The following is a 12,518-nucleotide window of genomic DNA, read 5'->3' on the forward strand; positions in this document are numbered from 1 at the left end:
TTTATGTCTCTGATACAAGAATAACCTGAAATCTAACATTGGCATAATATAAATTTCTGTGCAGGAACTTTTAAGAGACCATTAAGTTATGAGCTAGTTCTTTTAGCTGAATGTTTCTTCTGAGCAATGCTTTTTCTGTCAGCCTTGACGGGTGTAAATGAAATTCCCTTGACTGCACATGGCAGATTGGTAATTAGTAACACATGACTGCAGTGCACAATTGATGTCACGTTTGTGTGGTGCTCTGGTGTAAGGTTCATATGGGAAAATTGAAGTAGACTAAATACATGCCTACGGTGAGTTGTTGTCAATTTTAGACATCCCAGTTTCAAAAAAAGTCTTATTTTACTAATAAAGGTGTGCAAAACCTAGGAATTGATAATGGTTGCATTGATGTGTTGCCTGATGGTTCTTCACAGTCAGCAGTAAACTTGAGTCTAGTTTTGAAAACTACCTGTCAGGCAGTGACAGCCCAGGTGCCACATTATTGTGTGGCCTTGGCTCATTCCCACCAGTTGTGGAGGCTCTGCCAGCTCCCAGGAGCACGATGTTGGCTCTGCTGCTGCTCCTGCTCCTGCTGCCCTCTGCTGTGGAGGTGGCTTTCAGAGGCTCCTGGCTGACCTGATGGCTCTTACTCATCCCACAGATTAGCTTAAAACCTCCAGGAAAAGGAGCCTGGAGCGGGATGGGGCAGTGGAGCACAGATGCAGAAAAGATGCAGTTCTGCAGCAGAGCTGTTGGTGACACAGCAGAGCAGTGAGCAGCAGCTTCCTGGTACCTGTCCTTGGCTCAGGTAACTGTGTGTGCTCAGCCTCATGAGCTGTTTCTGCTCTGGGGATGTAAGATGGTTTAAATCTGTATCTCTTTTGCTGCTCCCACTCCTTGTTTCTGAACTTCCAAGTCTATAAAGGATATTTTCTGCACTTCTGTTTTCCATTAGTTAATCTCGCTCTTACTGAGTCTGATTCCACACTTAAAAAATCCCAATGCTCTTGGCAAATCACATCTTTCACTCTTGCCCTTCCCTTCTGATTTCTGCCAGTTGCCTTTTCAGCTCATTTTTCAAGGGGCTCTTTGTAGTATTGGGGAACTAATCTGTAATTGCATGTAAGAAATGCAGTCATTTGTCTGATCATTTTTATTCTGGGTGTAAAGAGTTTATTATCTAGTGTCATTGCTGCAAGTAACATATTTCCTGTAGGAAACACTACTTGTATATTATCAGGAAACAGAGAACAGGGTGAGAGTAGATCACAGGTATTGCACGCAGGGGGCTCAGCACTGTCTGGCACGTGGGGATGTTGCTGGGGGTGTGGAGTGGGATGGGAGCAGCAGTAGCTCAGTTTGACCAGAGTGACCCCTGCTTGGAGAGGCCACAGGTTTGGTGTGTGGTTGGTGGGCAGCCAGTGTTGGGAAGCCAGGTGCTCTCAACACCCACACACAGCAGTGTGGGGCACTCAATACCTGCAGCTGATAACAGATTCATAGAGCAGCCAGTGCTTTAGAAACCTCTGCTTTCAAAATGCTGCCCTGTTTGTATGAACACTCAGCTTCAGGTTTCTGATAGAAGGGATGGGCTCTGTCAGTGAGATTTGCAATCTGTCCTGTCCCTGTGGCTCTGGGTGGGTGGCTGGGACGGCGTCCCCCTGCTCTCAGGCTGCTGGCAGGGTCAGGCACTGCCAGTGTCACCCTGTGACACTGTGAGCAGCAGAGATCAGCTCTTGGGTTCCTGTTCTCTCAAGCCATGAGTTCTAAAATACTTTCTGCTGCAGCTGCTGGATGCACCGTGCTGCCACCAGGAGTGACCAGAGGTGTCATGAGGTGACATGAGGTGTCAGAGTGACCTCTGCCCCCCGTGCCCCTGTTCAGACTGACCCTTCCATTTCAGTGCAGCACCAGTACATCAGTCAGACCCTGCTTCCCTGCAGTGCTGGCTGCCTGGCTGATCAGCACTCTCAGGGGGAGAAAAGGCAATTGCAAATCCAACAGCATTTGAGTTGGTACAACAGAGGGACAGATGAGCTCCAAACGGTGACTTCATGGCCTGACACAAAAGCTGTTCCCAGGGCTGGCCTGCAGCCTCTCCTGGAGAGCACTGGGGGAGGATGGCTGTGTCACTGTTACCTGCTGCTTGATAGAAACTGGTTTTGGGCCAACATGTGCACACCTCTCCAGCCTTACCCTCTGGCACAGTTTAGAGTCTGAAGGCAGCTGGAAGTAAGTGCTGCCCAGAAAACTCTGCTTCCTTCAGGTCCTTCCTGTAGCTGCTGAACTTCTGGACATGTGTGGTCTGCTTCTGGGAGGTCTGCAGTGTCTACAGGGTTACATTCATGGTACAGGGAGGTTTTGCTTTATTTGGGGGGGAATGAAGAAAGAAATTTGTAAATCAAGGGACAAAAGTCCAGTGACAGCCAGAAGATATTAATTTGAATGTCCTTATCTTAATGTGTGGTCGTGAACTTCTGGAGGCAGAAGGTAAGTGAGAAGGTCTCTGTCCAGACAGAGTGCTGGTAGCTCTGATCTGAGGTTCTCCACACTTCAGAGAAGGCTCCAAAGTGAGCAGTTTTCCATTCCTTTTTGCCCCTACAGCAGCAAAGTCATAGAACCAGATCCAAGCCATGCACTGGTTGTTCATGGTGACATCAGTTCCAGGTTTGGGATCTGGTTTCTTTGGTGTTTTTCTGCATATTGTGGCCTGAGCCAGAGCCCATTGAAACAGGAAAAAAGATTACTGATGGCTTGGCAGTCCAGACACTCCAGAGCTCAGGGCATTCCTGATGAGTACTGGGAGGTCAGAGAAGGGGCCTCCTTATGGACAAGAATGAGAGATTGTGTGCTTTTGTTTTTAAAACAAAAAGAAACTCAAATGAAAACCAAGCTTTTGAGAGCATTTTCAGCTGTAGGAGAAACTTCTGCTGAAGGGGCAGAGGACTGGAGAGCTTCAATGCATTTGTCTCCCATTCGTGTTCCTGGTGGGAAGCAGCATGGAGGTGGCCCCTGGAGCTCTACATGTTTGGTAGAGTTTGTGCCTCTGTGGGGTGAGGGCAGCAGCCAAGGAGGTGGGATGGGGATGGGGAGACAGCCCCAGTGGATGCCAGTGGCAGAGTGGGGCTGCAGAGGGGCTGCAGCAGTGTCAGTGTGGAGTGGCACTTGGGGTGTGAGGGGGGAGGAAACCAGAATGGGAGCTAGGGGATAGGGATGGGAAAGGGGAGGAAGTGGTTCCAGCAGAGAGGAACAGATGTGGAGGTAGAAATGCTGGCTCAGAAAGCATCTGGGGGTTATGGGGAAGTGCATCCCCCCTCACTGGAAAACCTGTCTGGGTCTGTGTCTTGCTGCTGGAGATGCCTGCATGGGGCTGCTGTAACCCTGCTCTATAACGGGGGGATTGCTGACCCCCAGTCCTGCCCTGCCCAGCAGCAGGCACGTGTGACACTTGCGGCTGTCAGAAACGAGCAGTCACACTGGGCCATCTGAAAGTTGTAGTCACAACCCCTGCTTTCTCTGAGGCTGGGCTCTGGCTGGACTGTCTCTGTCAGAAAGTATCCAAAATTCACACAGATCATTTGGGGCATTGCAGCTTGGTTAGTCCAAGTCATTTCAAAATGAAATATTATCTTTTGGTCCTCTTTACAAACAAACCTTTTCAAATTTTTTTGGCAGAAACCTTTCTTTCCCTCATGGAAAATTCCTGTTTTCTCAGAAACAGAAAATCTCCCCTATGGAAAATTTCCAATGAGCTCCAATTCTAAACCCTGATGCCAGAAAACATCTAGCAGGCATTAGCAGAGGATGACTCAGGGTGTAATGTATCATTTAATTCTGACTAGGGCAACATAGCCACAAGAATTTGAGAACACAAGCAGGCTCTCAGCATCCCTAACTCAATATTCAGTCGGCAATCCACCAAAACCACATATGCAGAACAGGGAAAAAGTGTTACAATAACACTTCAGTTTTAAAAGCTCAGATCTACCCTGAGAAAGAAACTGGGAAAATGTCATCAGATGCAGCATCTCTGCTTCTTGCTGACTTCCAAACCCAACATGTCCGTGTTGCAAGAAGATGCTCTATGGTCTGAGAGATTTCCTGCTTCTCAAGCAGTGGAGAAAATTATCTGGCACTTTGTAGGTACAACAGATTTGAAGTTTGTTCTGTTGTTGCACAGGAAATGGTCTCCAGTCCATCTCCAGCAGCTCTGCTGCTGCTTTCCTTCTCAGAAAAGAGACCAGCTGGCTGAGAAAGTATTTTTCCCCTCAGCAGAAAAAGGGTGTGGGATACAAGTCTGTTTCAAAAGGTAACTTAGAGCCCATTCACCATGACACAAAGGCAATGAAAAGGCATTTTATTTATCATTAATTTCACTCTGAGTATGAAGGACGGGTTTTTTCTGCCCAAACACAACCATGAATTTTTGGGGCAGATAATTTTTTTAATAGTTAAACCATTAGTAATTTAAAAATATTAATTTTTTACTATTCTAAAAGTCTTTGTTGCAGCTGAACTAAATCTGGGTTGGGATTTGAAATTCTTCAAATTTGTTGACTTTTATCTGCAACCTTAGGAATCCAATGCAAGATGGGCACTACCCAAATGTCCTTACCAATGTACTTGATCCTGACTTGTGCATGTCTTTGATGCTGTTTGCCTCAGAGCCTTCTATTCAAGGCAAGACTTGAATTTTTAATGTAAAAGAGAAGCAGGAACCAAAAAAAGAATCCTTTTAGAATAAGAACTACTGAAAAACCTCTTTCATGTCCTCTATGCATTATAAAAAGGGAAGAAAAAAAGTAATCCAAAGGTTCTTTGCCCCCTTCCTTTGAAAGTCTCCTTTCATGATCTTTTCAAGCGGTTCCCTCCTGATTTTTTGCGTGTTCTCTACTGTGAGCCTTCCCCACAACGAAGCAGATGAATATTGTTGCTCTTGTTTGTCATTATATAAAATAAAAAGCTTTACATTCCTACCTCTCAGGTGCCGTCTTGAGCTGCTCTTTGCACTTTGCAACAACGGACAAAATCCTACTGCCTTTTCCTGTTGCAGTCTTGGTTCAGAGAGTGATAAAAATTAAAGTCAGAATGGGATTACAGTATTTAGGACACATTTTCTTTCTCAGAAGCTTGGAGCTGGAAGCACTGAGCATTTCATTGCTCCTGCAGGAAAGACCAACGAGATGTTTCATGAAGGAAGTTTTGTTTGAGCACGGTTGCAGCCTCGTAATGGCAAGATTTCCACCTGAGCAGCTGTTGGCAGTTCTGCAATATTCACTTAGCCTGTTATCTTTTCTAAAGATACAAATATAAATAGGAATTGAGAAAGAAAATAGGTGAAAAGTAATAGGAAGTTAAGTCATGCCGGATGATACGCAAGCTTGGAGTGTTCCTTGTTTATCTTGTATCTCTGCACTGAGTGCACTATTGCATAATGTCACAAGGACTGGATATTTTCTGCAGTGTAGTGATGCATTTTAATGAAATGCACTGGTTAAAGTGCAGTTATTCATTAAAGGTACCCAGCTGTCCTGAAAGGCATGCTGACCTTGGATATCCGATCCTCTGAAGACGACTGTTAGGGATACGAAGTAAATAAACATTATTTCATAAAATTCACAGGCAAAAAACATGCAGAGCTTCTTGAGCAGTTGCCTACACCCATGTGTTCTGTTCACCTTGCTAGTCCCTCTCAAAGTTTCCAAGTCACACTGTTCCCCATCTGACATCAGCAAATCAAGGCAGGTATGTCCTCCTCACACAGAATCTGGGGTTTGGCTCTTGTACTGGGGCTGAACCCCCCAGGCAGCTGCAGCCTCTCCAGGGACAGGGTGGGAGCCCTTGGGCACTCCTGGATCACCTCTGAAGGGTTTTCATGAGGGAAACAAGCAGATACAAAAGCTCTGCAAAATTCAAGCTGCATTTGTCAACAACAAAGAATGTACAGTTCTCAGCTAACAATAAAACATTTATTCATTTCCATGCTCCTATTTTTTTTGTTTTCCACTGCTCAAGTGTTCTCTGTGCTGAGGTTGAATCTTTCAGGCCCTAGTAGATGTCTTCCCTGTTTTTTCCTAGAATCTTCTGCCCTTGTCTAGCCTCAGTGTAAAATATCCTTTGCTGCAGAAATGCATTTCTTATTTCTCTCACCTGCCCAAGGTTCCTTTCTTTCTGAATTCTTTTATCTTCTCAGATCCAGCACTATAACTTTGATCTTGTTTTCTTTTGCTGATGTTATCCCATCATCAGCCAGTGAGAGACAGACAAGAAACCTGGCTTTATCAGGAAGACAGTTATTCTTTTGTTCTCCAGGATACAAAGGGCTTGGCTTCTAATGGTCTTTACTCAACCTGTGCATGGATAAGGAGGTAAAGGACATCACTGTCTTTACTGAGCACAAGGAACAGGGGGCAATAGGCAGTGAAAGATGGGTGAAAGACAAGGAAGCAAACAATTAGGTTTCAAACGAATAAATTTGAAGAAGTTTCCCCGCCTCCTGAAGTGTCAGTGAAGCTGTAACAGCTCAGTGTCCTTTGAAAATTTAAACTGCAGCCCCAAATCTGAGTGTGCTTCAGTGAGGGCAAAGGCTTGGAAAGGTGTGGCATGCATTTTGGCTCTGACAAGATAATATAATCTCCTGCTGTCTAGGAAGTGGTGATCAAAGAAAGGCCGTCTTGGGAGCTTGCATGTGTCCCTGGGTGAGTGAAGTGAGGGGTGTGTAAAGGTCAGAGCGCTCTGTTGATGAGGGGATGCACAGAAAGGGCAGGAGAACCACAGAGGACTTCCTGTGTCATTACAGCAGGTGCCGTGTGAAGCTGAGAGAATAGCTGAACAAAGCAAACCACAAGGATGACAGGATATTTAAAGCAAAATGGAGAACTAATGAGTCATCCCTATTTATCAAAGTGCAGGAAAAGAGATTCCTGTCTCAGTTAATTTCTTGATGGGATATAAAGGCAGCCTTTAACAAAAGGAGAAAAAAATCTAAATTCCATTTAATTTCCTTTAGCCCAAGCTACCAAAATCCCTTTGGACTATAGAAGCTACCAATTATGTAAAATTGTTACAGAAAAATCAGTATTTTCCAGGAGTCTGGAGTTGAATCTGGCCCTGTAATCAGAGCAATGTGTTGCCTGGTTGTAAACAAACACGTCTGTACTCAGGAGTGTTCCTCAGATACCCAGAGTTAAACAGCATCAGTGAAACATTAGAGAAGCATCTTAGTTGGCCTTATTTGGAACAGATCATTCTCATGGAATAGGTAAGGTATTGATAGGGAAATTTACTGGTTTTGGTGTTCCTTGTTGCAAGCTTGGCTTCCTAAAATTAATGGTTTCTTGGGAGAAGACCTTGCCAATGCCTCAAGATATTCTCTCTGTTTTGTGTGGATTCATGCTTCAGACGCACTGCTACGTTAAGTGGACTCTTTGGCCATCAGAAGCTTTTCCAAAGAGCTTTCAGGCAAGTTGCTACTTATTATTCTGGTAGTAAATCGGGTAACACATGTTGGTTGCCTCAAGTGCCCAGCACTTCCACAGGTGGTGCTGTCGGAAATAATCCTCCTTAGCAAGGCAGGCTGGTGCTGTGAGGAGAGCTCTGCCCTCCTGGAGACTGCCCATATGCTCTGTTACTGTCCATCTGTTGGAATGAAGAGAAACTCCCAAGAAATGGAAGGCTGATAATGTGCACAGGGTGAGGTTGTGTGTAGGGATAGGTTAATGTTGATATCACTGGTGCTTGGTCACCTAGGTGATGGATCTGGCTGCTATAGTAACCTGCAGGCTGCGTTGCTCATCAAATACGAATTTTTACAAATAGGATTGTTTTAAGGTGCTGTGGCCCTGTCTGTTGTGCTTTTAAAATTTTTATGTGAGTTGTAGAATGAGACTTTGGAGTACAGGTTTTATTTTCTGTTTTTTCCTTGAAATTTTGTCCTGGAAAACACATGATATTTATGCCCAAACATTGAATCTAGGATAGAGATGTTTGAAAAAAACCTCCATGCTATTGCTTTTCACCTTCTGAAGTGTTGCCTCTTAGGCCCATCCTTCACTGTGGAAGATGATGTTTTAGAGGAGTTAGAGCCAATTCAGTATCTGTATCCTGGGCATCCACGTGGACTGCTCCTATTCTTGTGCCATCGTGCCAACCTGCAGCCGTGTGCTGTGCCAGGGCCATGTCTGGAACCTGGATATTCTGTGTACGGCTTGTGCTGCATTGTGGGGCACTGCAGTGCCTCTCTTGACCCAGAAAAGAAGGAATTTTAATCCATACAGTGCTTTCAGCTCATGAATAGTGTAGTATGTTCATGCAGGAATCCACCTGGTATGCTGCTGGGTGGGAGATTTTCATGGGTTCATACAGCAGCACGTTTTGGGGTGCCTCACTGAGATCTGTGCAAGATGGGTCAGCAGTCACGAGGGCACAGAGCGGGAGAGTGGCCCATACTCCAGCAGAGTATGGATTTTTCTTTTAGATCACTATAAAAGAGTTGGCTGTGTGTTTTCAGGAGTCCCACAGTTTGTTATCTTTTCCACTTGGACAATATTGGTGGTAGGAAATTTTTTAATTCCTTAAATCAAGAGATTTTGAAGTTTCTGTTGGCAGAGCAGGACGGGACAAGGGGGAGTATGTCATGATGACTTGTGGAGGGGCAAACTGGCATATCCTTCACCATGTGACCTGACTGAACAGATTTTCTGCTTTCTGGAAAATTTTACAAGGCATAATTAAAAATCTGGGAAAACACTGATGAAATCAAACCCACAAATGATTAAAAATGAGACTGCCAACTTTGTCTCACACAGGGCACTGCAGGTTTACCACGAAGGCAGAGCAGGGTTGACATGTGCATCCCAGGACTACACCAAGACAAACCTCAATGTAAATGGGGAACCACAACATACAGCAGCCCAATTCTTAGAAGCAAATTTGTGGTAATACCCCAAGAGTAACCCCAGTCATGTTTGAAACATTCAGGAGAGTGTCCTGGTGTCCCACCCTACAGCACTGACACTGCTTTGTCTGCCCTTGGCACAGCCAGCTGTGCAGCTGTTGATGCAGCTGTGTTGGGTGTTCTGAAAAAGCATGAGAGGAATATGTGTTCATGGCACTCCAGCTGTAGTATCAACCTGAAAATATTGCCTCTGGGTAATGGCAAGGCTTTAACTGCTCTGCAGACCAGCTTCTTTGCTGGCAGAACAGGCACAAGCTGTGTCCACATGATCTGCCAGCTGATGGTTTCTCATGTGTGGGATGGAAGTAGAATGCACATTCCCAGGAACAGGGGTGGTTGGTGGGCAGGGATACAGTTTGGTAGGCCTTGAAGACAAAAACACAGGGGAATGGAAGCTGCCACTAAAGGATGCTGTGTGCATGAAGTCAGCTGGATTTGCTATGCCTACGCTCCAAAGAGAGGGTGGCTAGAGAAGGACTGTGGTGTAGTTTGGGCATTTACTGGTGAACTGGGGCATCTACTTCTGACTTGGGTTGCCCTCATTCCTGGGCAGAAAGGTGTCAAGCAGTGTAGGAGACAAGAAGGTGTGTAGGGAGCTTGTTTCAGCTGTGTGAATATTGGGCCCATGCAATCAGCTGCATTAGAACTAATCCAAGTATATTTTTCACTGCTTGTCCATTGGCACTATTGACTTTTGAATGTGCTGGAGTCCAGTTGACCCCACGAGGCTCTTCGAGTCAATGGGCAGCTCTCCTCCACATGCCAGTTTTCAAGGAAACAACATCATAGAACATCATCATGGGTATCATCTTCATTCCCTTGTCCCTGGGACCTTCTGAAAAGGAGCATGGTAATTACTGGATGTAGTTTAATTTGCTTGCTTCAGCTTTTATTCCATTTAGGCTGCGAAGCAGAGGATTCTTACATAGCAGGGTTAGATCAATACTGCCAGTTGCTGACTCCAAGCTTGCTTGAATCTGTGTAACGCTGATGCTGTAAACAGGAGTGGTTCTGTCTCTTGCTGCAAACTCTTTGTCAGCTGTGCAATACTGAGATTTTGAGTTATGGGTATGATAGGATGTCACATGTTGCTGGGAGGTTGGCAGGTTCCCTCGATGTGACCTGATCTGCAGCAGTTTTGGGTGTGACAAACCAGGTGTCTGAACAAAAGAATTGTTCACCGAGTCACCCTCCCAAAGAAGCCAAAACTGAGGATGTCCAAGCAGGTGTTTGCATTGCACACTGCAGTCTGCAGCTCTGTTTGACATGCTGGCTGTAGGTTTGTTGTTCTTGTTTTCTCTCATCTTCTTGGTGTGTATTTTCAGGAGTGCATTCAGACAAGGCACTGCAGTACCAAATCTAAGGAACCAGAGCAAGCAGGAGGGTGCCTACTGTGCAAATATTTTGGGCAATGATGGTGCATCACACAGAAATTTCAACAGAGGCAAAAGAAGTGAAAGAAGGCAGAGGAAATTCAGGGTCTTCCTTTCACAGTCTTGCACCTGGTTTACATGGAAGTCTCTATCTCCTAAGGATTATTATTACTGTTACACTGTCCTGCGATCCTTCATCCCTCTTGGGTTCAAGGTGATGATAGTTCTCTAGGAGTGTAACATAAAATCCTGAGATGTTCATGGAGACATGCTGATTAAAAGAGACGGCAGACTCACTCAGAGGATGTGGCTGTCACGGAACACCACAGTTATTATATCTGAGTTTTCAAAGCAATCCTTCAACAGTCAAACTGCTGGCAAGAGATGACCCTTTCCTCCTTCCCAGCCTAAATTCTGCTGGAGAACTGGTGCTGGTTTTCAGTGTCATGTTCCTTTCCCTTCTGTGCGTTCTGCTCTTGCCAGAAAGCATTTTATTCAGGCTGAGTGTGGTCACTCACTCTTAACAAATCCTGAATCATAGGGTGGTGTTGGAAGGGACCTTAAACATCATCTCATTCCAACCCCCTTCACATGGCAGGGACACCTTCCACTGGACCACAGCTTCATCCAACCTGGCCTTAAACACTGCCAGGGATGGGTCATCCAGAGTTCCTCTGAGCAATCTGTTCCAATGCCTTACCATCCTCACAGTAAAGAATTTCTTCCTAATACCTAGTGTAAACCTGCCCTCCGTCCATTTGAAGCCATTCCCTCATGTCCTGTCACTCCATACACTTGTAAATAGTCCCTGTTGAAGGACACTGAGAAATAAGGAAAAGGTGGGGCCTTTGCTCACAGTAGGTTACTTGCACGATGGGCACGAGCTGGTGAAAACGGGGGGCTGCTGGTGGAAGCTAATACCTCCTCAAACTCCCTGGCTTTTCTGCAGCTGAATAAAACATGGATTGTGCTCAGAACTGTAATTGCAGGCACGTTTTCTTGGGCCGGGCACCCAAGAGACTGGAGTGGGGTGCTTCACTCCCCATGTCAGAGGCTGCTACTGTGCTGCCTCTGCTCTAAGCAGCCTCCCACGATGATGCTGTTAGTTCAGACACTGCTCTGGCAGAGCTCATGGTGAGGGAACACTTGCCTGCACCTGCCAAAAGATGGGTTTTGCCAGGCCTAATGACTTTGAGATGACAGTCCTTAGGTAAGGAGAACACAAGCCAGCCTCCCCAAATCCCCTCCACACTTCTGGTCTGCAGGCCCCTGGCAGGCAGGATGGGGGCTTTGGTTCAGTCTGTGGTTTTCCACATCCTCTGGCCTCTCTCAACGTCAGACAAGCAGAGTGTTTCAAGATTGGTGCAGGTACAGCAAAAGCCCATTTCTAGTTCTTGAGGACAGAACTAGAAATGAGGTAAGCGAAGGGAAAGGGGCAGGGAGAGCTCAGGTTACATCTTCTCTTCTGCCTGGGGCTCTGTCCCTCGCTGGGGCTCTCGGGGAATGGGGCACGAATGCAGCTGAATTCCGTGGGGCTGAGACCTCACACACTTTCTCCAGCAACTACTTAAATCGAGCCGCAGCCTTTTACCCTAAACCAGCATCTCCCCTACATTCCCTTTCTCCCCTTGTGCCTAAGCTGTGTTTAACATTTGCATTCATATGTAAAGGTAGGAATAGGGCCCTTCCCACTTCCTGGGTTTTCTTGGCTTTTAGGCTTGTATCCTGCTCTTTTCACTAGTGCTTCCCCACCAACTCGAATGCCCTCCCTGCTGGTTCCAGAAATTATATAAAGTTGAAGTATTTTGATTCGTGGAACCCCTAACAAGTTTCCAGGTAAATTGTGGATACTTATATGGAAAATCTCCCTCTAAATCATAAAAAGTATAACCTATACAACAGTCCTGGTAATTTTGCTGTCTTGGGTGTGCTCCCTGCTTATCCCATGACACAGAAATCCAGCTTGGGGATTTTGGCTGCTGTCTTCAAGCCACATTTTCCCTTCCGATTCTCACCGTCCCCCCCTACTTTTGACACATCGTGTGAAGGGGTTTTGGTGCCACAACAGGCAACCAAATATTAACAAGCCCCTGGCTCTGGCTTTCAACAGTCCTGCCACCTGTGGTTAACTGAGAGTTGTTCAGGTCAAAGCCATTGTGGTCTGTGCACACCTTTTGAAATGTGAATACTTTTTTCAGCTACTG

This window comes from Prinia subflava, chromosome 11 (genome assembly GCF_021018805.1).
Source record: "Prinia subflava isolate CZ2003 ecotype Zambia chromosome 11, Cam_Psub_1.2, whole genome shotgun sequence".
NCBI classification, from domain to species: Eukaryota; Metazoa; Chordata; class Aves; order Passeriformes; family Cisticolidae; genus Prinia; species Prinia subflava.